Below are 26,368 nucleotides of genomic sequence, written 5' to 3'. Positions count from 1 at the left end.
AGCGGGGAAGGGCGCCCACCCACACAAGGGGGAGCAGCCGGGGAGGGGCTCCGGGCGGCGCCGGCTCGCCCGCGCCCCTCCCCCAGCCCCCGGCCTCTCCGGCCCGCGGGGAGCGGACGCGCGCGCGGCTGCTCGGTAAGACCTCCCTTCGCTCCCCGCCGGCGCCGCCCGGCCCGCGCGCGGCCCCGACCCGGCCAGGCCCCACCTTCCCGGGCCCGGTCTCCGAGGCGCCGCCGGGAGGGCCGGGCGGGCGCGAGTTTGATTCCCTGGGCGGCCGCCGCTGCTGCTGCCGGGAGCCCGCGCCGCCTCAGCCTCGTGCGGCGGTTCGGCCCCGCATCCTTCCCGAGCCGCCGCCTCCTCCCGGGCCGCGGGCGCGCGGGGCGAGCGGGCACCTGGGGGCTGGGAGCGGGGCGCGCGGGGAGAGGGGTGGTCGCGGGCGGGCAGCGCGGGGAAAGCGAGCGAGGCCTCGGCGAGCCGGCGCCGCCCGGAGCCCCTTCCCCGGCTGCTCCCCCTTGTGTGTGTGGGCGCCCTTCCCCGCTTGGCCCGGGCCGGGTTGGGGGGGGCGCTGGCTGCTTGGCGACGGCTGGCGGGGTGGCGGGGCGGGGGGGGGCGCCTGCCGGGGCCAGAGCTCCTTTTAGGAAAAGGGGAGGTTCGCTTCCTGTCCCCGCCGATGTCACAGGTCGGCTCAGCTTTTTCTGGTTCCACCCGGTCCCCTGGGAGCTGCATCTCTCGTGGCTCGGCCAGGGAAAGTTCACCAGGCACTGTCCCCGCCCCTGCTTCCCCCACACCCCGCCCCGTCCGGCCCTAAGTGCCCAGGGCTCTAAGCTCCAGGGAATTGGTGTCGGCGCTAATTCTTTCTTTCCTCTTCATTTTCTGGTTGCATTGTTGTCTTACACCTAGCACGGGCTTGCCCGTTTCTTTTCCCGTTAAAAGAAGTTTTAGTTCCAAGAAATGAAATTCCGGGAGAGGAATTTGATTTAAGCGGAGGGAGGTTTTAGATTTTCCTTTTTGTGGTGAGAGTGGAGGGTGACTGGGAATTTATTAAGTTGTCCTAGAGGTGATAGAGGATACAAGACCTTCTCACTCCCCACCTGAGCCTCCGGCAGGAGCATCGCTGAGCACGGGGAGGAAGCCTTCCTGTTATCCTGCAGCACCCTGAGCCGCCCTGCTCGGGTGAAGGAACTCAGGGAGGTGCTTGGGCCTCTCATTCCTTTTCTTTGCCAGGCATGCTCATCTTTACAGCCTGGGTGGAGCTGGCCAGGTGTGCCTGAAGGAGGTGAGGGACACCAGGAATTCTCTCATGAAGGAAGTTGTCTCACCATGAGATTTGGCCCCCTTGGGATAAAGTGTGAAATGGGTCCCTCTCTGTTGTTGGCAGTCGAGGCCTTTGGAACCTCAGTTTGAATGGAGGATGGCATCCCTGGGCTGGAGAGAGAAACCTGGCTCAGGTCACCAGGAAGCTGGAGGGTGTGTGAGGGACCCCACCCCAGCTCACGTTCTGCAGCTGGAAGGAGCAGGAGACGGGATCAGGAGTGGGGCCTCGGGCCTGGGCACATCCTTAAATAGGAGAGAGACCTTGGGCAGCTAGGATGGTCTAGGGATGATGATATGATGGGGTGCGGGGGGAGGGGCTTGGGGCCAGAGTTGGGGTTATGGGTCCCTTTGAGAATCCGGTGACAACTCTAACTCCCCCCTCCCTCCCTCTGACACGTGCATGTGTGTGAGGACACATTTTGTATGTAGTATCAGAAGGTCACTGTGCCCCTTGGCACTGGGGCCCCTGTTGAGACCCCTGATCTAGAGTCTGTGGTCCAGCCTAGGCCATTCAGAGCAGTTCCCTCCTTTGTGTCGGGTCAGTGAATAGTCCCAGGGTGCGGAGAGCAGACCTCTCAAGAGGCGTTTTCTCATGACCTTCCGATGCAACTTTGGGCCGTGGCCATAGAGACCTGGAAACTCTGGACCAGATCCCAGCTCCCTACAGCTAGCCAGAGGATGGGGGCTGATGTGGTGGCCCTTCTCCAGGGGCTGATTTTGCTATGTGGTGAGAAGGCTCTGGGCACTAACTGGGCCAGGGCCACAGAACTGTTGAATTAGAGGTAAATACAGGGACTAGGGTGAGGGATGGATATTCTGGTGTTTCAACAGAATAGGAGCCAGGTGCTTTAATAGCCCCAGCTCATTCTTGGGGCCACGGGGGAGAAGGTGCTTCAGTGGAGAGTGTAAGTGTGAAAGACAATCCTCCTTTTGAGGAGGTCTTTGGGCAGAGTTGTTCAAGGCCAGGATCGAGGTATTGTAGGTTCCTTAGATCCTTCTGGACTAGGCAAGTCGGGGCCAGAGGGAATGGCTGTCACCATCCCCAGTGCACCCCCAAGGAGACCTGGCCTGCCTTTTCTTTCTTAGCCAAAGCTCACTGGGCTCTGGGCTGCTGCTCAGGTGTTGGTGGCATTTATACTTGGGGATCTGGAAGAGCCTTTAGTAGGGTCTGCTGTCTGTGACTTCTCTGCTTGGTATTGAGAAGCTCTTCTTAGGTTCAAGTGCCCCCAGACAATGGTAGTTCATGGAGACTTTTCTTTGCCTAGCAAGCAGTGTTGAGCATGTGGTAGCACTCAGACTAGTTTGTTCCTTCAGAGCTTCCTACATTTACTTTGCCCTGATGGATTTCCCCGATCCTGGCAATAAGCAACATAGACAGGTGTATTCTGGAGCCTTGGGGGGCAAGAAGCTGGGAGTCAGACAGGGATCACCTCTGACTATACAAGGTGGCCTGGAGGAGGTGATGTCTCCGTTTTGTTGGCTCTTAGACTTACAGGAAGTGAGAACCATAAAGGGCTTTGGAGACACTGTGGTCCAGTGGTCCCTGACTTGGAACTTGGAAGCTGTGTTGGTGGGATGTAAGGGTCCCATTGTGGTGACTAGAGATTCGCATTCATCGGTGGCCAGGACTTGTCTGTCGGCCGCTACACCGGCTGCCACAGGTTGGTGAGTTTAGAATGCTGGTTATGTCGGCTTACTCAGTTCTTCTCTGATGCTCTCTGCTTTTAACCTCCCAGTAGGCATCTCTGATGTGTCAGAGTAATATAATGGACTCCTAATAATGCAGCTATAGCTCTTATCTTTAAAACAGGTCATAAATAATAAATAGAGTAACAATGCCTGTCAACATAAACTCCCTTTTCATAAAATGTGAAATGCACTGAGGAATGATTGGTGGGATGAAAACTTTCCAAATCCCTCTAACCTCCACCCCCAGGAGGCAATCCGGCCACTCTGTGCCCATTTCCATAATAGCTTAGTGGTTTAGAATGCAGGATCTGAAGTTACATACATATTCCCAGTTGCAATTCCAGCTCTCCATCTTACTCTATGACTTTGTAGATGCTTCAGTTTCTCAGCTTTAGAAAAAATGAAAGGAGATCTATGCCAGACAGAAGCTACTATTATTATTATTTCTTCACTTGGGTGCTAATGTTCTGAGGCTTCTTATTGCTAAGGAAGATCTTTGGTAAAAACTAGAGGCTGAGGCTGGCTTTTGGAGGGGTGGGATGGGATAGGATGAGGCTTAAATTTTGAGCAGAGGGGAGATGACAAGCTGAAATGTCAGGAGATGACAGAGAAACATAGTTGGGGGCAGAATGACCCGGCGTTCGTAGCCCTGCTGTGGAACCAACTCTTCTCCCTTCTCTTCGGAGGATTTGCCCTCTAAGCTGGTGGGGGTGGGGTGGGGGGAGGATCATAATCAGTAAAAAGGGTTGAATGGCTTTTTATGTTAATGCTAATATTGGTCCTGGAGGAACGGGCAGAAGGGGCCTGGAGGAAGGGGGTCTAGTGGGGGGAGGGCAGGCCCAATGTCAGTCAGGAGTGGAAGCTGCCAGGGGCAGGTCAGGGGTTCTGTGAAGCAATAGGCTTGGGAAATAATAATTCCAGCTCTCACTGAGCACTTGCTGTGGGTCAGACCCTGTTCCAAGTGCTTCTCGTGGATCAGCTCCTTTCATCCTCACAAGGTCCTATGAGATATTATATCTATTTTTCAGTGAAGAAACGGAGATATAAAGAGGTTAAATAACTTGACCAAGGTCACATGGCTAGAGACTGGCAGAGCCAGGATTTGAACCCAAGAGGCCTGGCTATAGAGCTTACATCGTTAGGGAAAGTCTCAGAGAGACCCCTACTGAGCCAAGGGCTGAGAGGCGGGGATGCTGGGTGGGGGGATTGGAGGGGTTATGTGCTCTGGGTGAAGGGATGATAATGCAGCATTCAAGCATCATTGGGACGTGCCTGGAGGGTTCAGCCTAGCACAGCCTACTGAGAACCACTGGCTAAGTGCCAGACACTCTCCTGGGGCCTGACCCTGAGTATAAAGGTCACTAAGACATGACCCCTGTCTGGGAGATGGCTACAGTCTAGTTGGGGGGATAAACATGTCAGCCTAGAACTCTAGCTGCCATGGCAGATGCTGCACTGAGGCGAAGCACTGAAGAAGGGGATGCTTTTCCAGCCAGAAGAGGAGCTGGGACAGGGCTTCCTGCAGGAGGGGGCACTTGAGCTGAGTGAGGGTAAAGGTGGCTGCTGCCCCATGGGCTTTTTTTTTTTTGCGGTACGCGGGCCTCTCACTGCTGTGGCCTCTCCCGTTGCGGAGCACAGGCTCCGGACGTGCAGGCTCAGCGGCCATGGCTCACGGGCCCAGCTGCTCCGCGGCACGTGGGATCTTCCCGGACGGGGGCACGAACCCGTGTCCCCTGCATCGGCAGGCGGATTCTCAACCACTGCACCACCAGGGAAGCCCCCCACGGGCTTTTGATCTGACCACAGAGTATATCGCTCTCCCACTCTGTGAATTCTGAGTAGAACCGAGGGTCGAATTTTCTGGATCCTGCAACGCCCTTGCCTTATTTGGCTACCTTGATGCTTTTGTGGTTTTTAAAGTCACCTCCTATACTGCCTGCAGTGAACATGCTGAAGAAGGAATAAAAATCTTGTAAGAGTTGTTGCTCAGAACACAGTGATTCACTCTTGTCTCTCCGTACTTAGAAGCAGAACCAGAGGCAAATGCATGTAAACTGCAGAGGAAGGACTCGAGTAAGGTCTGAGGACAGTGCTGCAGATAGGATGTGAGATGTGAGAACAAGTGACACAGGAACGGAGAGGAACCGCCATCCCCGAAGGTCTTTAGAAATGGGAACAAGTTCCATTTGTCTTTGTGGTTTAAGGGGTTTCATCCGGAGACAGGAAGATGAAGTAGAGGCCCCTCGAGATCTGTGTCAGCTCAGCAACGGGAGGGGAAAAGGATCTGGAATTTTTGAGCTAGAATGTTGCTCACATCTGGCCTAACCCCTCCTTTTACCATTGAAGTGACTGAAGAGTGCCCATCACCGTAAGTGGCTCATTCATTAGTTAATGAGCCAAGACACAAACCACATCTGCCCAACAGCTGTGTGCTGCCCTGTGTCAATCCCTGTCAGAGGGGATGCATTCTGGGGGCACTCCGCAGCCCTACTGGCTGGAGTCCACGCCTCGTGAAGAGGGCTGCAGGAGACCTGCAAGTAGTTGACCGCTTGTCTGGCCGTTGGCACTAGAGAAAAGCTTCAGCTCCTACTCACAAGATGTTTCTGAGAATGGCCCAGTCGGAGCTAGCGGTCATCTTATTCACCCTCCTGGCCCAGCACCTAGATGAGCTTCAGGCATACCTACAGGGCCTTCAGTAAACTTTGTTGAATGAAGAGTAAATAGCAGACGATCCACAAGTTATTACTCTTTTACCAAACACTTGTTGGGCCAGTACATTTACCATTTCAATTCTGTTTTGCCCAAGCCAACAACTGAATCATTACACGATGCCCCCAGCAACAGAGGAAGGCACCCAAAAGCATGCTGGGGGCAAGAATGATGAACGGAACAGTTTGGGATTTTTCTCAGAATGTATAATTCTTTGAAAGGGTTTCAAGGGCAGACCTTATGTTCATTTATGATGACTTGCTCTCTTTGTTTGTTTGTTGTAGTTGTTGTTTTTGTTCCCAGCATGAAAGTAAAGGCTGCATTTTTCGAATTTAGGAAAAGCATGTGGTCTAGCCATCTAAGCTGCGTAGCAAGCAAGATGGCTGCAGAGATCTCCAAGGGGAGCAAGGCTTTGCTCTCAGAAGAGAATCTGCTTAAGAATGAGCCAAACTCGAACCGACGCTGGAAAAGGAATTTAAAATACTGAGTGGTGAACTTTACTTGCTGGGGTGAATTTAAATTAACTTGTGCAAATTAAAGAAAAGCAGCAGCAGCAGAAAACCCTGTGGAGGATCTCTTGCTTCCTCCTGCCTGTTCATTAAGGAAGCATCGGGTTTTAGCAGGCACCTGCAGAGCTCTGTTTTTCCCGGCGACCAACACGCTAGATCTGGAGCTCTGCGGAGAAGATTCTTTGTGGTCGTGTAGGGTGATCAGGCGTAGGAAATCGTTATTTCACTTCGTTCAGGTCTGAGATTAGTTTCGGTTTCAGGCTGTACCAGGAGCTGAGTGAGAGAGAGAGAGAGAGAGAGAGCACGCGCGGGAGCTAGGGCGAGTGAGAGAAGTGAGCTGGGAGAGTCTCACCATTGGCTGCCACTAGTGGCAAGGTGGGTGGGCAGGGAACTCCTGTGGCTGAGCAGGGAGAGGAGGAAGATGAATCAGAGCTGGAGTCGGGGAAGGCGGCCATTGAGCATGTGTGTGTCTATGGGCTGGGAGGCAGCGTAAGAAGGAAGATAGCAGCAGGTGTGCACAGGGCAAAACCCCGCACAGTTACAGGACTACTGAGCTGGGAGGTTGTAGGGAAGCTGTAAAACACGGATTACCTGGATGAGGTGGGTTTTCCACGAGCAGGTGCAGAGCTGAGAGGAAAGCCAGGTGTAAGTGTGCCACAAGGCCTACACCCACCTTGTACCGGTATCCTTAAAACTTGCATCTTCTTGCGTTTGAGTTTCCTTAAAAAAAAAAAAAAAAAAAAAAAAGAGACAAATGAAGGTTTGAGAGCTGATAGTTGAGAACTTGCAGACCTTTGCAAGTTGGAGCATCTTCTAAGACGCTGTCTTCAAGCTGTCGTTCTTCCTGAGACGGTTTGGGGCCAGTCTGGTGGTTTCACAGGGCATCATTATCCTAGAAAATCAGCACTTTTCCTCCCGGGACCGGATGTGGGTGTGGCAGACACAGATGTTTCATCCCACCTTAGCAGTGCTAGAGCATCATTGCATTTTATTCCTCGAAGTCACAAATTCATTTTATTTCTAAAAGAATCACTGAATTTCAAAGCCAGAAAGGATTTTGAAGATTATCCAGACGGCTCCCATAGAGGAATTTGTGGTCCTGGGTCATTAAGCACCTTGAAAAGAACTATGGTATGTAGTTAAGAACTGCAAGTCAGACTGCCTGTGTTTGAATCCACCCTTGCTAGTTGCTGCTGTGTTCTTGGGGCAAGTTACTCAAGCTCTCGGAGTCTTAGTTTCCTGACCCATGCAATGGGAGTACTAATATCCCCTAATGGTTGCTAATGAGGATCACTTATTAAGCCCTTAGCACGTGCTTGGCAAATCGTAAGTTCTCAATAAACGTTAGCTGCCGCTACTGCTGCTGCTGTTGTTATTATTATTGTTATTATCATCATTTCACAAAATCACGTGGCTAGTTAGTGGTAGAGCCAGGGCTCCAGTGCTGAACTCTTTTTACTCCTAGTTCTCTCCAGCATGGCCATAAGATGATTTCATCACAGTCTTGAAATACACAAAGAGCACTGATGAAAGCACTTGTGTAGAAATCTTCGAATGAATGAACGTTCATAGTAGAGCTGGAAGAAATGGGCTCAATCCATGTATTAGATATAGTTAGACTTTGGGCACGAGGGCATATGTTTCCCAAATAATCTGTGTCCACAACCATCCTTTACTAGTGTTCAGAGGTTTCCTAAATGCCAGAATGGTTACCTCTGCTGGAAAGGTTGGGGTGTTTCTCGATATTTTTGTTGAGCTCTCCTCAAATTGGAAACATCCATTTCAATGAGTTGTGGTGGCAAGCAGGCTTTTGGGTGTGATGGAAATATTTCTGTAGCCTGGCTGCTATTTATCCAGGGTGAAGACAGTGCATGGTTTTAAAAACTACGGGCTTGGTGGAAGTCTACATGTCTTCGGCCAGGCCTGCACAAATGCCTTCCCAAATGATTTGCACTGACCTTTTTTGCAAATTGCTGACAGCCTGGGAGCCTCCCGAGGGAGCCTGAACTATTGTTGAGGTGGGTGTGATCCTTGGCCTTGAGGGGTCTTTTGACACCTTTGGTGAGGTGGTATAAGGCCGTTTTGGTATATTTTCTTGGAATATGAAAACAAATGGAAATTAATTTTGTTTGGCAAATCCTGCAACATTCCCTTGAGATACTGCCACTCTCTGGGGCTTATAGAATTGAAGTCTGTTTTTGATGCTTATCCATGGGACTTCTCAAATTTCCATGCCTGAGGAAGGGAGCGTGTTAAAGTGTGAAATTTCTGAGTGTGCGATTTGGAGTCCAAGATGAGAGATCCAGGCTGAGCTCTGCCATGTATGGACTGTGTCATCTGTGCTGTTCTGAGCAGATCGCTTAATTTCTTAATTTGTACTTTTCTTGAGGTTAATCTGTTACTGTACCCCGGCAGCAAATGGCTTTTGAACACATCTGTTAACTAGAGCTGGTAATGATAATCCCTGTTGCACTAGATGGTTGTGATGGTCTAACAATGATAACATTTTTATTACGTATTTATTGCATGCCAATCACCTTCCTGTACATTTTAAGAGTATATATATTTATTTACTCAGCCCCGTATGAGTATAGTATTATTTACCACTTTCCATCTGAGGAGACTCAGAGGGTTAAGTCAACGTGCCCAAGGTCACACAATTAGGTAACCGAGGAGCTGGGATCTGAACTCAGAAAGCCAGGCTGCTGAGTCTGTAGATGGTGTTTCCAAGAGGGCTTTGTCGTCGTGTTGTACTTCTTACTCCTTGACTGTTCCTCTTCTTATTTGACAAGCTGAGGGAGGGATAAACTGAGCCTGGAGGCAGATTAAGTGTACAGATCACAGTGTTGGAAAGAATGAGGAGATGGGGCATATGAGAGCTTTTTTTGGAGTTATAGGGAAACAGCTGTTTCTAAGTTTGGGACAGAGCTGAAGAGAGCCGACAGGGACAGAGAAGGACATTTTCTGGGTGGATTTTTACTCTGTGCCTTGAGGGGCTGCGCTGTGGATTTAAGGGCCATGTGTCTCTTTGCTCTCCTATCACTTTATTTGGATAGGGATCTCCTATCACTTTCCTATCATTTTATTTGGAAGCCTGTCTTTACACCCCAACTCAGCCCTCAGCTGTGACAGCTTCAGAAACTTAGAACTAACTGCTGTGGATACAGATAGCAAATTCTTGACACATGAAAGGCAAGGTGAAAGATGGGCTTTTTAGTGGAAATTCTTCTTTGTTATTGCATCTCTCTGAAATGCATATGGGGGTGAGCCATGGAGTGGCTGGTGTTCAAAGGAGAGAGAATTGGGAACTTGGGTGACTTCCTTTCTTCTCATGAGTTGACTTAAGAGAATGAATCATCCTATTAGCTTTCATCTTGGAAAAGAAGAAAGAAAAGAAAGCACGAGTGAGTGAGATGGCATTTGACTGAAACCAGAGGCCTTCTGTGTGGGTATCCCAAGGTAGAGGCCGGGCGGACGCAGAGGGTCTTGGTGGCTCGAGCCAAGGGTGAGATACCCCCAGGGGATTTGGGAAGGGCTCCCAGCTTTGTGCCACTGCCACCTCCAGCCCTCTCCATCCCCGTGAGGCTCTGGGGAAGGAATAGGCCTTAAGGGGAAATAAATTGGGGGTGGGGGTGTCATTTTTAAATGGCAAACCACTGGTGAAATTCATACATAGCAGTGATAATTTTGAAGATAATAATGTAAAAATGCATCACATACAACTAGAGACACTGCAAACATAGTTTTTGACCTTTAGGGACGTGAATGGCCACTTGGACTCCACCCCATGAAGGGGGTGGGGCCCTCCCTGTGCTAACGCCTGACTCCCCGGGACATCTTTGGGGACCTCTTGTTCTCTTTAGAACTCAGATAGGAGCCTTCCAGGTGTGAGTACTCCCTGCCTGCCCCGCCTCACCCAGAAGCTGCCCTGTTTGTCTCTGAGTTTGCGAGGAAGCTGGGGGGCGCATCCTTTTCTGAGCCACTCTTTGTGACCTTTCCGTGGACTGTCATTTGGATTGTGAGCCAAGGCTGGAGTCCCCAGAGGAATTCAAAGTCCGCCTGGGAGGGAGGTATTGCAAGAAAACTCCCTCAGAGCAGCCCCCCTGGAAGCCCAGTTTAGGAATGGTAATACGGCGGCCGTTTTCAGACACCCTCTGGCTTCATGGCGAACTTTCCCCAGAGCGGTTGCTTTTCTCTGCAAGGCCCCGCTGCCCCCATTTCGCCTCGTTTTCCTTCTTGCCCCAGCCATCAGCAGTAGCTACTGTTAACAGCTCCCATGTGTAAGAGGACTCACTCGTTTCAAGCATTTCACTTCAGTCATTTAATTTAGTCCTGTACCAAACTATGAGCCAGGGATTATTGTCTTTTTAGATGTGGGAACCAAGGCTGAGGGCTAAGGGGTAAGGTAACATGCCTAAGTAATACAGCCACTTACTGAGTGGGATGTGGTTGTTTTTCTTTTAAACTTTATTGTAAAAGTTTTCAAATAGACTCCAAACTGAGAGAGGCTAGTACAGTACATTCCCACGGACCCATCACCAAACTTCTTCGCTCCTTGTGGAGAAGCCCCTGCTCCAGTGCTTCTGGGGCTGCGGTATAGAGCAGACACCTTTGTGTGAATTAGAAGAAGGGACCCTTTCTCCAGGGTATGCAGCTTGGTAAGCAGAGCATAGGCGGGATTCCAGCGCCATTTGCCCCTTTGGATGGGCACCTTGTGCAGTGAACAGCCCGTACAACTCTATGTGGTGGCCCTACCTGCCTCACTTGTCTCCTCATCTAGCTTTTGGCAGAAAGAGACAGAGTGATGATTTCTCTGGTTGGCCCTCAACTACATGGGGTCAGGGGAAAAAAGCTCAGCTGTTGGGGACTTCGGGGGCTAAAATAAATTAAGCAGGAGTGTAATTCCCAGAGGAGATAACTCTTGCTGCAGAAGAGGGTGAGGGCAGATGAGCCGTGTCTTTTGCTGCTCCTGTGTTCTACCAGCCACCTGCTCTCTTGATGACTCCTCCTTGATGCCCTCTCCCCTCTGTTCTGTGCCCAGGGCAAGGGAGGCACTTGTGTGTGGCCGCATGGCTGGCAGGAGGGGAGCTGGTAGAACCCAGGGTATGAAAACCCGGTGCGAACTCAGTCTTGGCTGCTACCCTCCCAGAGTTGCTGGGACAAGCTGTCTTTGCCTCCTGGAAGCTTACCTTTTCTTGGGCTCAGTTTAGCCAGTGGCTGGGTGGGAGGTCCTGCTTTCACACCTGTAGGACTGCTCCTTTTAGTGCCAATGTAGGGCCTGTGGGCCACCAGATAGGGCGCATCTTGAGGAGAGGGATTGGGTCTTTTTCACTACTGTGCTCTTGGCTGTATGGACACGTTACAGCATCTAGTCTTGACGTTCTAGAAATATTTGTTGAACAAGTGAATGTTAGACAAACAAATAGAGCGTCCTGCAGACCAGAGAAATGTGCTGAAGGGCCCCGGTTGAATGCTTCGTGTGTTTCAGCCAGGAGAGGAGCTAAACTGTGCTGCAGTAATAATCAGACCCTGACATCCCAGTGGCTTGACACCATCTAGGGTTCATTTGTGCTCGTGGAGAGTCTGACGTGGGTTAGCCAGCCCTCCCCCACCTGTAGCCACACCATCTGGAATATGGGGCCATCACAGTTCCCCAGCCCCTGGCTCTTAACTGCCTTAGCAAGGAACTGACACCTGTTACTTCTGTGTGCATTTAATTTGTCAAGAACTGGTCACACGGCTCCAACCTAACTGCAAAGGAGGCTGGGAAACGTAGAGGAGCAAAGGGTTGTCTTCATGGTTTCAAAGGAGAGGATTTTGTATTTCTTGTCTCTGGCTTTAAACCACTGGAGTGCCTCCAGCCTAATCACTTATCCTCAGTTATAATTTTTTTTTTTAAACACTAACAAGAAGGGAGCACCTGCCACTTTCTTTAATCCAGGGAAGGAGGCAAGAGATGGCACTGAAGGAGAGTCACTTCGCAGGGATTTTAACCTCTCCTTTACTACATTTTGGTCATGTGATATTCATTTGGTCACTCCACCTTTGTGAGCCTCTTTCCTCATCTGAAAAAGGAGGATAATTATCCACCCATCTGTTAGTTCAGACTCTACTGACTGCAAGTAACAGAAGCCAGCTTGAGCTATTTGAAGCCACGGGGGAATGGAGGAATCAAGGGCAGGAAATACGGCTGGCCTCCCAAGTGCCTGGAACTGGAGGATGCCACTGCGTCCGTGGATGTGTGCCAGATGTCATGGGTCCTCAGCCCCCAAATATACCCATCCTCCTTCCAGTAACTATCAGACTGGATTGTATCTCAGAACCTCGATTCAGATTCCTGAGGAAAGAGTCTGATTGTTCCTTTGTGTCAGCTGTCTCCTGCTGGTCCAAGCAGTGATGGCCAGGAACACATGGTCATATGGTACCACCTGGCTTGGGGGCTGTCCCCTGTGGGTAGGGGTGGGGGCAGTCCTCAGAAAGGTGCTGGTGCTTACCTAGTTCAAGGGTTGTCGAGTTGATTGGATGGTGTCTGTAAGAGCGCTTTGAGAACTCTAAAGTGCTGCATAAATATGAGCTGGCAGGGTGGTGTGGGGTTTCTCGTTAGGAGTCTTGGAGATCGCACTGCCCTGGAGGGGGATGGGAGAGATTATAATGCTGTGGGAGAGGGTTTAAGTTTTGGTGGAGGCAGGGGAGCTGTTTGTTGGAAGGTCATGGAGCAGAGACTGGAGGGAGTGGACAGGACTAGCGTGGGGGGCATTGCCAGGGGTCAAGCTACGATTATAGGCCGTTAGACCGTAACGTTGTAAAAGAGGGAATACTTGGAGTGTGCTCTCACCTGCCTCGGTAGTTGACACTGTGATTGTGGAAAGGATGTTAGCCCACATTACGGCATTTCAGTGCTCGTCCGACACTGCCCCAGTGGGCTGTGTGACTACGAGCAAGGCTCTTCACCTCTGCGGGCTGAGTTCTGCTCTTTGAGGACGCTGTGTGCAGCGTATGCTTGGGCCATGTAACATGGGCATTAAGGCTTGCAGTCTGCAATGAGACAGCTGGGTGTGAATCCTCCTTCACTTGCTAGCTGTATGACCTGGGGACATTTCCTAACCTCCTCCAGTCTGTTTCCTCACTTGTGAAGTGAGGATATTCATAGTACCTACCTCATTAGGTTATTGTGAGGGTTATATGACATGAAGGCTCAGTAAAACATTAGCTAACATGATTAACGGAAGCCAAAGCTACCCGCTGCCAGGGACCTGCGGCCGTGTGGTAACTGTGTGCTCAGGCCTCTTGAGTCAGACTGAACATTAGGACTGTGGGGAGGGAGGTTGGGAAGCTGGGGGGCGGGGGCTGGGCATGGCCCACTAGAGGCAGCCTGGGGGCTGATGCTCAGGGCTTTCTAGTAATTCAGTTCCTCCCTGGAGGCCTGCGCCCTCCTCCCGACCTGCAGCCGCTTCCCAGCCCTGGCGCTGGGTGGGCGGTTGGCTGGATTCTGGAAGTTCAGTGACCCCCTTCCCTGCAGTCCTGGGAGGCCCCGGGTCTCAAACCAGATCCACGTTTGGGATTAAAGTGCTTCCCGTGGTGAAACTGCAGATCCTGGAGAGTTAAAAAATAAATGAAGAAACCCTTCCGACCACAGAGCAATTTGAGGGCTGAATTATTCAGAGGCCCAGCTCCCTCTGGCTTCTCGGAGGGGGGCGGGGGGCGGGGGGAGGGACCGGGAGGAACGTGGGCCTGGCGAGGCTGGAGCTGCGAGGCTGGAGCTGCCCGGCTGCCGCCGTCAGGCCCGGGATCCCGGCGGCCCGCGGCTTCAGGCCGAGGCCGAGCCCAAGCCGGCCCCTCCCGACCTCCCTGGCCGCTGGGCCCCGGGCACTGCGAGAATGAATGACAGAAGGAGGTTGTGCGGGTCCCTGTCCCCGTGAGCGGACGGCCGGGCGGGGAGGCAGGGCCCGGAGGGAGGCGCCCCCGGCCTGCTCCGGGGGGAGCCTTAATCCCCTTTCGTCCCCTTTAGGAGGATGTTTTCTGATTTGAGGAAAATCGGCGCTTCCAGCAGCTGCGGGGTGCAGGAGAGGGGTGTCGGGGGCCCGCGGGGCCCCGGGGAGGGGGTCAGGACGGGTGTCCCGGCGCTGCGCCGGCTCCGGGCTGCCGGGAGGACCGTGGCCATGGCAACCCCGGCCGGGCTGCGGTCAACACGGGCTTTCAAAGGGGGCCTTGTTCCCTGTGGGAGCCCTTCAGTTGCAGCCAGCGGGCTTTTCAGACCCGGGGAGGAAAGGGGGGCAGCGGGGTGGGGGTGGCCTGTTGATGAGGAAGTGTCACTCCTGGTCCCCTCCTCCCTCGCCCCAGGCTTGTTTCCTGGAGGCCCCAGTTTCCACAGATCCTGCTTCTGGAGAATGAAAAGAAACGTAAGCATGAGGAATGTGTTCAGTCTCCAGGCAACAGGGTGTGTGTGTCTGTGTGTAACTGAGGGGAGGGAAGGAAGCTTGGAAAAAAAAAAAATCCCTATCCTATTGGCCTCCAAGAATGGAAGGCCTCGGTGTCCTAGACCAGCGGTCCCCAACCTTTTTGGCACCAGGGACCGGTTTCGTGGAAGGCAGTTTTTCCACAGACGGTTGGGGGGGTTGGGGCACGGTTCAGGCGGTTGTGCGTGCGATGCGGAGCCGCAGATGAAGCTCGGCTGTCTCGCCCGCCGCTCACTCGCCCGCCGCTCACTCGCCCGCCGCTCACTCGCCCGCAGCTCACCTCCTGCTGTGCCGCCTGGTGCCTAACTGGCCGCGCGGATGGCTACCGATCCGCGGCCCAGGGGTTGCGGACGCCTGCCCTAGACGGATTTTAGCAAGCTAGCCAGGGCCACCTGAAGCAGATCTTTAAGACTCACGCATCCTTTGGGCAGTGAATAGCAAATGAGAAAATATCAGAGAAAATACTAAGTCATTCGTTCAGTGTAATGTAACCAAATGGCAATTTACATTCTTACGTATTAGCCAGTGAAATTTAGTGAGAAAGCTGATCTTGGGAGCTTGAATAGCCTTTGCTGTCTTTGGGGGAGCTTGGCCGCTGGATTTCCCTCCCTTCATTTTGTCTTTAACTCAAGTATAAAAATTGGGAAGAATGGCATGTCTGCTCTCTAAGCACCTGTATCACTTTTAAGGTAGTCTCTATAGATTTGTTAACGAGTGTGTGAATGATGAATGCATTTCCACTTAGGGCGGCTAGGGGTTAATAGCCAGATCTTATCCCTTGACACTCCATCCCTCTTTGGCCTTGTCCGAAGAGGTGGCCAGCAGGGGCGGCCTCAGGTGTGGGGAGATGGAGAGGCAGGACATGAACTTGACTACATCAGTTAACTGTTAACACTGGCCAGGCCTCCGTCAATCAGCTCTCCAGATCCCCCTGGGGATCCTTGAGCGAGGTGTGGGGAAAGATCCTAACCTTTCCAGCTCAGAAAGGAGCTGATTCTGGGCCTGCATTTATTTTCAGGTCACCGTCAGCCTGAGGAAAACAGCGTTCAATCAGGTAGACTGGAGTTTCTACTGCTGCTGCTGCCCCCATTCTGGTCAAGAAAAGTGGGGGATCAATAAACTTGAGTATACATAGGTGGGTGTCTTGGCCATTTAGCAAATGGTCCTCACACCCACAGGAGAGCATGACGGGGGACTCATTCAGAGGTTGGACACTGAGACCCAAGTCAGGTGGCGGCATTCTCATCGGCCCCCGTCTCCTCTGTCCCCTCCTGCTTTTCAGGTTTGGAGGTTGTAGATTCTTCTTGTCATCTACTATTGCATCCGGGGGAGATGGTGCCATTTGAAGTGGGGGTGGAGAGGGCTCAAGAACTTTCCAGACTCTTCTGATTAGCATAAAAGAGGCACTGCATGGAGCATTGTCTGGAGCTTTGTGGAGAGAGGGAAATAAGAGATGTAGTTCATGCTTCTGGAGAGAGTCAGTCTAATGGATGAGTCAACCAGCACATTAAAGCAACATTAAGGGCCTGTAAAGTGACAGACATTCTTGTTTACGTATAGAATCTTAGACCAGAATCAGAATGTGTGTGGGGTGGGACCCAGGCATGGGTGAGTTTTAGAAGCTCCCCAGGTGTTTCTCATGCACAGCCAGGGTTTCCGGCCATCCCTCCAGTGCAGTGTTTGCAAATGGGGATGATTTTGTCCCCTGGGAGACACTGGCAGTGTCTGGGGACGTTTTTGGCTATCACAGTTAGGGGTGGTAATGCTACTGACATTGGTGAGAGCCTCTTGTAGGGAAATAGCACATGGCAGGGTTTGGAGGTAGGAGAATGTGGTTTGCTTTCGCAAAGAAGAAAGAGCCTCGTGGTTTCATGAGGGTCAGCTGAGATCCGGAGTTAGTTTTTCAGCCTGATTTTCCCCAGAGTTGGGTCTGTGTCTTGTCCAGACACTTTTGGTTTGGACGTCAAGCCCCTCTGTGTTTGCTGTGTGTGTAAGTAACCCTCAGGCCTTTCTGCGCCCTGTTGTGAGTCAAGTCAAGGAGCCCCTGTCAGGTACCATCGGCCTCAAGTGCCCAGCCCCACCCTCGGACTGACTTTCCCTAAGTCCATGCATATATGAGAGCTACTGTGCAGAAGCTCGCCTTCCCGCTGGCTCCAGGAAGATGCAGTGCCCCTTGCCTTAGTTAATGGCTTGGCTTCATGGCGCCTTCGGTCATTTATTCCCTACTTCTTAGAGAAGAGTGAGGAAGTGTCCCTCGCCTTTCGAGTCCATCATGGTACCTGACACATGGCAGTTGCCCCATAAATATTTTTGAATGAAACAGTGAATCCCTGAATGAGTGGGAGATCTGAGCCTTTTACTGTGAATTGCCCCTTTAATAAGTACATAGTCCTTCAGTCCTTGGGCCATAAGTTAAATTAGGAGAGACAGACTGGTAATAAGGAGGAAAGTCTCTATGGTCAAGAACTTCCAGGGAATAAGACAGGTAACCTGAAGGAAGTGGGAACCATTTCCCCTTGGAGTTCCCCTGCTCGTGGCCTTTTCTGGCCACAGGAGTGGCCACTGAGGAGCCGTTTCTGCCCTCCTGGGATGACCCAAACACACGTGTGTGGTAATCCTCCCTGGGCATCACTGGCTGAGATCCAGCTGCAGGTGGCATGAGCAGAGCTGAGGCAGGAGGCACAGTTTAATCAGAATACCTCCTCTTCTCGGGTCTGGTTATAGGTAGCAAATGCCTCAGAGCCGCTCTTCTCTGCCCTTAAGGCAGTTTTTCTGCAACTCAGGAAAAAAGGGCCCCTGGTGTCCCAGGCTCAGGTTGGGGTGGGAAAGGTGTGTTGCTAGGGCTGCCTGTGATAGGAACCCGGTCCCATGCAGGGCCTTCTGCCCCCTCACAGCCAGTCCCGGGGGGAGAGCCTGTTCTCGGGCCCTTTGCTGGGCTCTGGCTGGCTTTGTCCAGTGGAGTTTCTGGAACCAGCCTTATCTGCCCCTGTGTGATGTGCCGTTAGAAACTTGTTCCTCAAGTCGGGTCCCCAGACCAGCAGCACCCACGCCACCTGGTGAGAAATGGAGAGTCTTGGGCCCCACCTCGGGCTGCCCAAGTCAGTCTGCATTTTAACAAGAGGCCCAGGTGGTTTGCGGGCACGTAAAAGCCTGAGGAGTGCCTTGCTAGAAGACTGCTCGCTGAGGGGGGCAACTGCGGGGGGTGGCCTCATTTGAGGGGCGTAGGTGCCCGTCTTTGCAGAGCGCTTTAGGGCAGTGCTTCTCAAACTCTGAGGTGAAGGACAGGTGGTTTATTTCATTCTTTTGGGGACGGATATGTGGCCCGACGAGCATGACCCTCTGCACAAGTCTTAACTGGTCTATATGCTTTCCCTATTCAAAGAGGCAAGTCTCCCGTCGCATGCTTGAATGTGGTAGCAACATCAAATTGCTAGAAACGTCTCTAAATCCTTACTTACTCTCTTTTCCTGTGCTTATCTTGCCAAGGATCCACGACTAACAGTTTCTGAATGGTCTGCAGACCTGCTTTAAGTGGCCCTGGTCTAGGGCCCCATCTTTGGGTCAGATAGACTTGGGTTTGAACCCTGGTTCTGTCACTTAACTTGCTGTGTGTTCTTGGGCAGCTGTTTAGCCTCTCTGAGTCTTAATTTTGTCATCTGTAAGTCAGAGATAATAATGCCTCTGCCTCCTAGGGTTGGAGTTAGGGTTAAATGAGGTAAGCGTGGGTGAAGCGCAGAATGCGTGCTTGATAATACTGGCTGTCAGTTGTGGGCAGCAGCAGCATTGTTACTGTTTGCTGTCTTGGAGCATCTGAAAATGAGGACAGTGGCTGCAGTTAAGGGAATACCATTGCTTTTAGATAGACAGCTGTCTTTAAAAGTGTAGAAAATTAGTTTGGAACAGAAACTTTCTTCCCCCTGTGAATTTCTGATAGTTTAGGGCTGCAGGTAACGTATTTTCCTCTATGTGAATCCAAGTAAAACCAAGGATCAGAACTGGGACAATGTTGGAACTTGTTTTGCAGCGGTGGAAAGAAGTAAGAAGCAGTGGGTAGGAAATCCCTTTCACCCGCAGGGCCGGACTGTTAACTCTTCCCTCTCATCCCCCACAGTGTATCTCTTGGATACCCTCTCCCAAGCAGGCCGGGTGGTGGATTTTCAGTGCTAAGTTGCCTAATTCTAAACGGCCAGTGCATCATCTCTTTGCGGAGAAATTCAGCTTCCCGCTTGGATGTTTCATCAGAACGAGGAGATGAAGTGAAAAAGTAGAGGACTCAAGTTAGAAGATCTGTGTTCTGGAGTCAACTTAGCAAGCATTGATTGGGGTGTCACCTCACTGGTCCATGTTTGTTAACCTCTTTTTGGGTTCCAGACTCCTCTGATAATCTAAAGAGAACTTTGACACCCTCCTTCACCCTGAAGAGTGTATGCACACCCAAACACATTCAATTGTGCATTTGATGTCGTTGGGGGGAGATCCCTGGACCTCATCGAAACCTCAAGGACCCTTGGCTAAGAAGCTCCACAAGGCTTGTTACTAGTGTACTAGAATATCCAAGTGGCAGGTTGTGGAGTCAGAGTGCAGGGGTCTGAATCGTTCCTCTGCTGCTTGCTGGCTTGTTGAACTTGGGTACATTAATTATCTCCTCTAAGCCTCAGTTTCCCCATCTATAAAGTCGGGACAAGGATAGTACTTACCTCATAGGGTAGTTGTGAAATTAGATGAGGTAATATTTGTCAAATGCCTATGTTGCATTATTACTGTTTAGCTTACGGAATGCCCATTGCCCTCTGGAGGAATCCCACCTTGGTAGCAAGAACTTGTGCTGTGTTTATTTGAGAGCAAACAGTATTTGGACTGAGACCATGAGGCTTTCCTTTGGATGGGTGTGGAGTGGCCCCCCTGACATACCTCTGGGAAATTTGGAAAGTTGGACAGCTTTGGAGCAAGGCTTCTAGAAGCCCTCGCGGCCCAGCTGCTCCCGTTCAGTAATTTCCATGTGCCATTGTTGGTTTTGGCTCCAGGCTGAAGATCCCTGCCTCTGGAGCTTCCCTGAAACTAGACGCCCGACCCAGAGGAGCAGGGAGGAGGGGAAGGAAGAACAGAGAAGCAGACTTTTTTTCTCTCCTTAATTAACTCAGGCTCTTTTGCTCCCTGGGCTTTTGGGCTCTCGCAGCCCCAGCAATTAGTGGGAGTGTTAACTGGGGTCAGGGCAGAGGCCGGCCCTCAGGGAACTCCCGGGGAAAGTACTGGGGAGAAGGAAGTGCCTCTCAGGCAGGAATGAGGGCTTCGCCTCTGGCCGCCTGGGCCGCTGCCCCCTTTTAGCTGAGCCACCCCCAGTTCCAACCCCAAGTTCGGGCTCAGCTGTCCCGGGAGAATAGCGAGGAGCTAAAGGATTCCAAACCTCGGCCCCCACCTACCGGGCCTTAATTACATCAATGCACAAAGCCGGGGTGGCTGCTCAGCCTGTCCTGGTGAACAATCGCATCCTGTTCTCATGGCCTGTTTTCCCCCAGCTGCGCCTCTCTTTCATCTCGGCCTCTTTCCCAGGGACGCGGGGCTCGTTCCCAGGAGGCCAGAATCTGGGTTCTAACCTTCTTACTTCTTCCCTAGTCTCGCTGGTTTTGTTTACTCCTTTCTCCCTTTCCCTTTCCCCTCCGGTTCAGGAGCCCCATCCTATGTTCCTGAGGCTGCCCCATCCAGTCCTGTTTTAGAGTGTGTGGGTGAAGGGCTTGAAAAACAAGGCATGTGTCTGTTTTTGCTTCTAATTTGCATGCTGTCATGAGAGAGAAGCAAAATGCCCCCGCTTTATAATGACGCCCCACTAGTCATAATGCCACCTTCCATGTGTTTAGAATTTGATAGTCTTAGAAATACCATCGCATGCATTTCTCGTGGATCCGCACACGTTTTGATGCAGTAGCGAGGATGGGTACCGCTTACACCTAATTTAGGGGAGTGAAGCGGCTTGGCACCAGCCCCATGGCTAGGAAGCCACAGAACAGGGACAAAACCCGGGTCTGGACCCGGGCGCTTCCTACCTCCTTGGCTTCCTGAGTGTGGGCCTTTTTCAGTCCACCCCAGGGTCTCAGCAGAAACGCCTTGGGCAGGAGGACGTCCAGGGCCCACCGCCCCCCACCACGCCCCGTCAGTGATGGTGAACTTGAGCTCCTTGTCGTGATGAGCTGTGAGCTGCGAGTGACGGGCCCCTGAGAACTGGCATTTCTGGTCTCTCCACTTGACTCTGCCCCTTCCCCAGCTTCAAGGGACAAGGACATCAATTTTTTCCTATTTTACTGTTGCTATTCCAGATACTTAGGTCTTTAAAAGCTCCAGAGGGCTTCCCTGGTGGTGCAGTGGTTAAGAATCCTCCTGCCAACGCAGGGGACATGGGTTCGAGCCCTGGTCTGGGAAGATCCCACATGCCACGGAGCAGCTAAGCCTGTGTGCCACAACTACTGAGCCTGCACTCTAGAGCCCACGAGCCACAGCTACTGAAGCCCGCGTGCCACAACTACTGAGCCTGCACTCTAGAGCCCGCGAGCCACAACTACTGAGCCCGCGAGCCACAACTACTGAAGCCTGCACGCCTAGAGCCCGTGCTCTGCAACAAGAGAAGCCACCGCAATGAGAAGCCCGCGCACTGCAATGAAGAGTAACCCCTGCTCGCTGCAACTAGAGAAAGCCTGCGAGCAGCAACGAAGACCCAATGCAGCCAAAATTAAAAAAAAAAAAAACAAAAAAAACTCCAGAGAAGGAGCTTCTCTAGTCCTGTCCACATTCCAGTGTCTCCTGGCCCTGGCCCGCAGCCCAGGCAACTGACCCTGTGATGGGGACGTCTCAGTAAGCAGGACCTGTGGAGGTTGCTTTCTGGACCTGGGCTTCCCTGCCCAGTTGGGTGACAGGCCTGCAGCCCATCCACAAGGCAGCAAAGCACAGGCGGCTGGGTGACTGCCGGGCCCCTGGGAGGATCTTTGCTTGCAGAGCCTGGCCTGGTGCAGGCGGCACAGCTCCTGTAATTAGTGTTGTTTTGGCGACAGCTGGTGCTGTTCCTTCACTTTAAACCTCTTCCCTCCTTCACATTTGCATGGGGCTTAGGGACCTGCCATTCCCCCTCCCGCCGGCATTCCCAGGAGGCTCCTGAGCCCCATACGGTGAAGCTCAGCTCTCTTCTGTCCTTGTGCTGGTGGGGCTTTGCAGCACAGGCAGGAATCCTCCTCGGCCGGCCGGGAGTCTCGAGGGACGCTGGAACCTGCAGTGGCAGCTGTCTGCTGCCCCCAGCGTGGGGCAGAGCACCTGACTGCACTCTTTCAGTAGGCGCCTTTCAATAGAGTCCTTTAGAGCACTTTAAGGATTAAGGGGCTTTTTGTTATATTCCCTGGAGAATTCCAGCCCCTTGGGAAGGGTCCCCCACTGGCCCGCTGGCCCAGGTCTGAGCACCATAGCCCCGTGGCCTTGGACTGCAGATGTGCCTGTTCCATCTCATTGCTGTGAACTGTCTCGCCTGGGCTGTGCCCTCTCTGCAAGTCTTCATCCTGACTCCTCAGACACACGGACTTTAGTCAGAATGTGCTCCTCTTGTAAATCAACTGTTCTTCAATAAAAAAAAAAAAGAATGTGCTCCTTTGACCCCTGTGTAGTTTACATTCTACATTACATTCCAGAAAAACTGGAAAATGCTTAATTTCCAACAAAAATGATCATTCTGATCATTTAAATGGTGCCACCAATAACATTTGATTGTATATTCCTCTGTTCTTTATTTTAATGTGCATAGATTCTTAAAAAAATTAGTTGTAATCTTACTGATGACATACTTCTGTATGTAGCTTTTTCATGTAACACTGTAGAATGAGCATTCTTAATGAAATGGTGTGGTTTTAAAACATTTTCAGTGGCTACACTGTTGCTTCCTTGTTCATCCCCTGTTGTTGTTCTCCCCCATCTCCAGCTTGTCTGTATTTTAAGCCTCAGAACTTCACGGAGCTGGATGGTCAGGAGCCACTGTCGGGGTTGTATGGGTGTAATATTAATCCAGAGCTGCCAGGGTGCTGGGAGGAGGGGCCTGGGGCCCAATGGGACAGAGGCTCCCAGCATGGCCTCTTTGGCCCTTGGTGCCGTAGTCCTTGAACGGCCCCTGGCTGTTTCAGGAAGCCTCCATGACTTATGCAGGGGTGAGGCGATGGGGCACAGGTTCAGGTTGGCCCTCAGGACCCATGGGCACATTTCCAGCCTTGGGCCTGGCATGGTGGCCCGGGTGCCGGGAACATGCAGCTGTGACTCAGCTCTGTCTCCTTCCTTGAGCTGTTGGGTTTTTGGACCCTAGCTGTGTCCCACAGCCGGGCCTTCCCCTGAAGGCTCCTGTACTCACCCTGGAGTCGTCAGGTGCATTTCACCCTCCCCTCGAGGGCCTGGGGACCGCAGGGGTCTGGGCTTAGCCACCTGAACGTCAGGACAGGCACCAACCGTTTCTCCCAGTAGCTCTTAACTACACTTCTGATGAGGGTAATGATTAATAACGAAGCCACTTTCAGTTCTGTTCATTTATACGCTTTTCCCTTTCTTGTGAAAGGGTAAGTTGAGGCATCGAGAGGTTTTAAGTTTTGAGCTTGGCTTCCGATCCTGACTCTGTCCTCTGTAAGTTCCATTCCTTATCCACTGAGCCTCAGTCTTCTCACCTGTACAATGAAAGCAGTGATGCCTGACTTGCAAAGTTGACGTGAGGATCCAATTAGAGTATTTCTGTAAAATTCTCTGGCACATAATAGGTGCCCAGTCAGTGTTGGGTTGTTGATGTTGTTTAGGGTCACAAAATGCACCACCCTCAAAGCCGGAGGGACTTGCTTGTCCAGCTCCTTCCCACCTCATGTTTCCCTGGAGTCCCTTCAACTGTGCACTTACCTAGCCAGCTCCAGGCAGGAAGCTTTCCTGCTTGGCTGATCAGAGGAGGCAGGCTGACCAGAGGTGCAGTTGTTTTCAGCTCCTTCTGGATGGGCCATGGTGCCAGGTCGGGCCATGCCCTCCTACACCCCGCCGATCTGAGCGAAAGTAACTAGGACCCTTTCCTTCTGGCTTTTGTCTTCGACGGTGTTGAGAGGGCAACTCCACAGGAATGCAGGGTGCGGTGTCATGATTAACTTGCTAGTGTGCCTTTGTGGCCACGCGTGTCTGCAGGCTCTTGCTAAGACCACCCCTCCCTGCCTCACCCACCACCGCCAAAAAACAACAACATGAAGCCAAAGAGAGAGTCATCTGAGGACAAGCTCTGGTTCTGGGTCCTTGTGCCCCAGTCTGAGGGCATATAGTTGGCTGTCTACTTCCAGGAGGCAGTGAGCTCTCGCCTGGCTAGACAGAGCCAGCCTTTGAGACTTCCAGAGATGAATCTTATAAACTTGCCAGCCATCTGCCCAAGACCTTGAGTTTTGGGTGCCGTTCCTCCTGAGGCCATGAAGCAGTAGCACTGGCGTCACCTGGGGGCTAGTTGAAAATGCAGACTCTCAGGCCTCACGCTAACCCTGCTGAGTCAGAACTTGCATTTTAGCAAGGCCCCTGGGAGATTCGTGTGCACATTCAAGGTTGAGAAGCAAGGATTCAGAGCACAGTTCTCAATCACAGGTGCACGTTAGAATCACCTGGAGAGCTGTAAGAAATGTACTGATTCCCTCGGGCCTAATCCACACGACTGAATCAGAGTCACTGGGGATAAGGTCTGGGCACTGGTATTTTTTAAAAAGGAAAAAACTTTCCTTAGTTGATTCTAATGTGTGACAAGAGTGGAGAACTGATTTAGACAGACCCCTGTCTTTGGGATGGATGGTCCTGAGTGAGATGACCATGATGGTAATAGTTGTTATTTACTGAGCTCCTACTCTGCATGAAAGGCTTTATTCTTATCTGGAATCTTCTTTTTAAACCCGAAAGGTGCCGGTTCTCTCACTGTCTTGCATATGAGAAAACTGAGGCTCGGAGAGGTGACGTTAGGTGCCTAAGGCCACGTAAGTATATCGGGGCTGGAACTGCCTGCGTGGAGGCTTCTTTTGCCATTACTTCGCTGTAGCTAAAGCTCATAATGGTTTCGAAGGGCCTGGTTCTCATTGGAAAATCTGACAGGGGATTCTTTTCTGGCTCAGTTTCAGTGATACCTTCAGACTGTGTGGTTTTAGGATCATTCAGTTTGAGGAAAAGCACAGCAGCTTTTAGTCTTCAGATTTGTGCATCTCTCAGAATGAGGGGACAAGTTGCAAAGGAATGATGGAAAAATCTTAAGGAAAAGGAGGTATTTCCAAAGGTCATAGAGAACCCGACCCAGCTCTATTTATTTTAAGCTAGCTTTGTGGGTTGGAGCGGGTGCCTTTATCCCTGTGGACCCAGACTCCACCCCTCCCCCGAGACAAGCTAGGGGAGGACTTGCTGCTCCTTCCGGTTCTAAGATAAAAGTGGGGAATCTAAGGCATCGGCCAGAGTGAGCCGAACTGTGGACCCTCAGAGCAGCTGGGAGGCAGCGCCGGGGCTGGGGCCGTGTGTGGGGAGGCATGGAAAGCACAGCAGAGGGGAGCATCTGTGCCCCAACACAGCATCCCCGAGTCCTGAGCCTGCAGAGAAACCCGGCGAGGAGCAAAGAGAATGGGCAAGATGCTGAGAAAGCCCTTTCTTTCTGTGTTTTGAACCACGTCCAAACCTAACTTTTAAGTTCGAATAAGGATTTGAAAATCAGCCTGGGGCTCCCACGGACTCTAAATCCAGGTTGCTGTGTGTGTCTTCCTTATAAAGTCATGGACTGCCTGTGTTTGGGGAATGGAATGAGTGAGGGGGAATGTTTCACTGCTTTCTTTCGTCGCTTTTCCTTCCAAGAAACACAGCACCCTGCCCTTCACACAGGCCTCTTGTGCATTTCGCTGCGTGGTTGGTCCCTGCACCCATGCTGTGGGGCTTGGAAGGGTACGTGGGGCGACCCCCCTTTATAGTGGGGGAAACACAGGCCCACAGATGCCAAGTGAGAGCCCTGCTGTCCCGAGGCAAATTAGGGGCAGAGCCTGGTCTTGAATCCAGGTCTTATGACTACAAGCCCAGCAACCCTTTTCTTCTACCAACACTTCCCTAGGGACCCCCTTCCTGGCCTTCCGGGGAACTGTCATGCTTTTTATGAAAAATTGTGTAACCAATAAACAACTCCATTCTTTTTATTAAAAATTTCAAATAATACAAATGGCCTGAGACTTCCCTGGTGGTCCAGAGGCTAAGACTCCATGCTCCCAAGGCGGGGGGCCTGGGATCGATCCCTGGTCAGGGAGCTAGATCCCACATGCTGCAACTAAGAGTCCGCATGCCGTAACTAAAGATCCTGCATGCCACAACTAAGACCCAGTGCTGCCAAATAAATAAATAAATATTAAAAATGAAAAAAATAAACAAATAAAACAAATGGCCCCCCCTTCCACCACCCCTTCTCCCCATCCCATACCACTCCTCAGAGGTAACCACTGATGCGTGTTTGACATGAGTCCTCCCAGCCCTTTTTAAAATACGCCTTTTGCATGTGTCACTGATGGATTATTGTAACCCTTAACCACCTTGCTTGCTTTACTTGCCAGCTGTGTGTGTGCACGTGTGGAGAAAGCAAACATTCTAATATTGCCTTCAGCAAGATAAAACCAGGTTGTAAATCAGCTGGACTGGTGATCTAAAGCAGGG

At 51.7% G+C, this 26,368-nt stretch overlaps 1 protein-coding gene across 2 annotated transcripts in view; it reads left to right on the top strand.

Moving 5' to 3' along the window:
• The first annotated feature begins 58 nt into the window (after nucleotides 1–58).
• CUEDC1 (CUE domain containing 1) overlaps nucleotides 59–26,368 on the top strand; it is a 74,658-nt gene continuing 48,348 nt past the window's right edge. Inside the window, exons 1-2 of one of the 2 annotated variants that reach the window (XM_029212840.1) lie at nucleotides 59–135; nucleotides 24,599–24,672. The gene's annotated coding sequence lies outside the window, so the exon portion shown is untranslated. The remainder of the gene's footprint in view (nucleotides 136–24,598; nucleotides 24,673–26,368) is intronic. The other variant, XM_029212841.1, reaches the window with a different exon arrangement.

This window comes from Monodon monoceros, unplaced genomic scaffold (genome assembly GCF_005190385.1).
Source record: "Monodon monoceros isolate NGI ecotype Baffin Bay Population unplaced genomic scaffold, NGI_Narwhal_1 Super_Scaffold_9, whole genome shotgun sequence".
In the NCBI taxonomy this organism is placed as follows: Eukaryota; Metazoa; Chordata; class Mammalia; order Artiodactyla; family Monodontidae; genus Monodon; species Monodon monoceros.
This window is presented reverse-complemented; position numbering and strand designations above follow the sequence as displayed.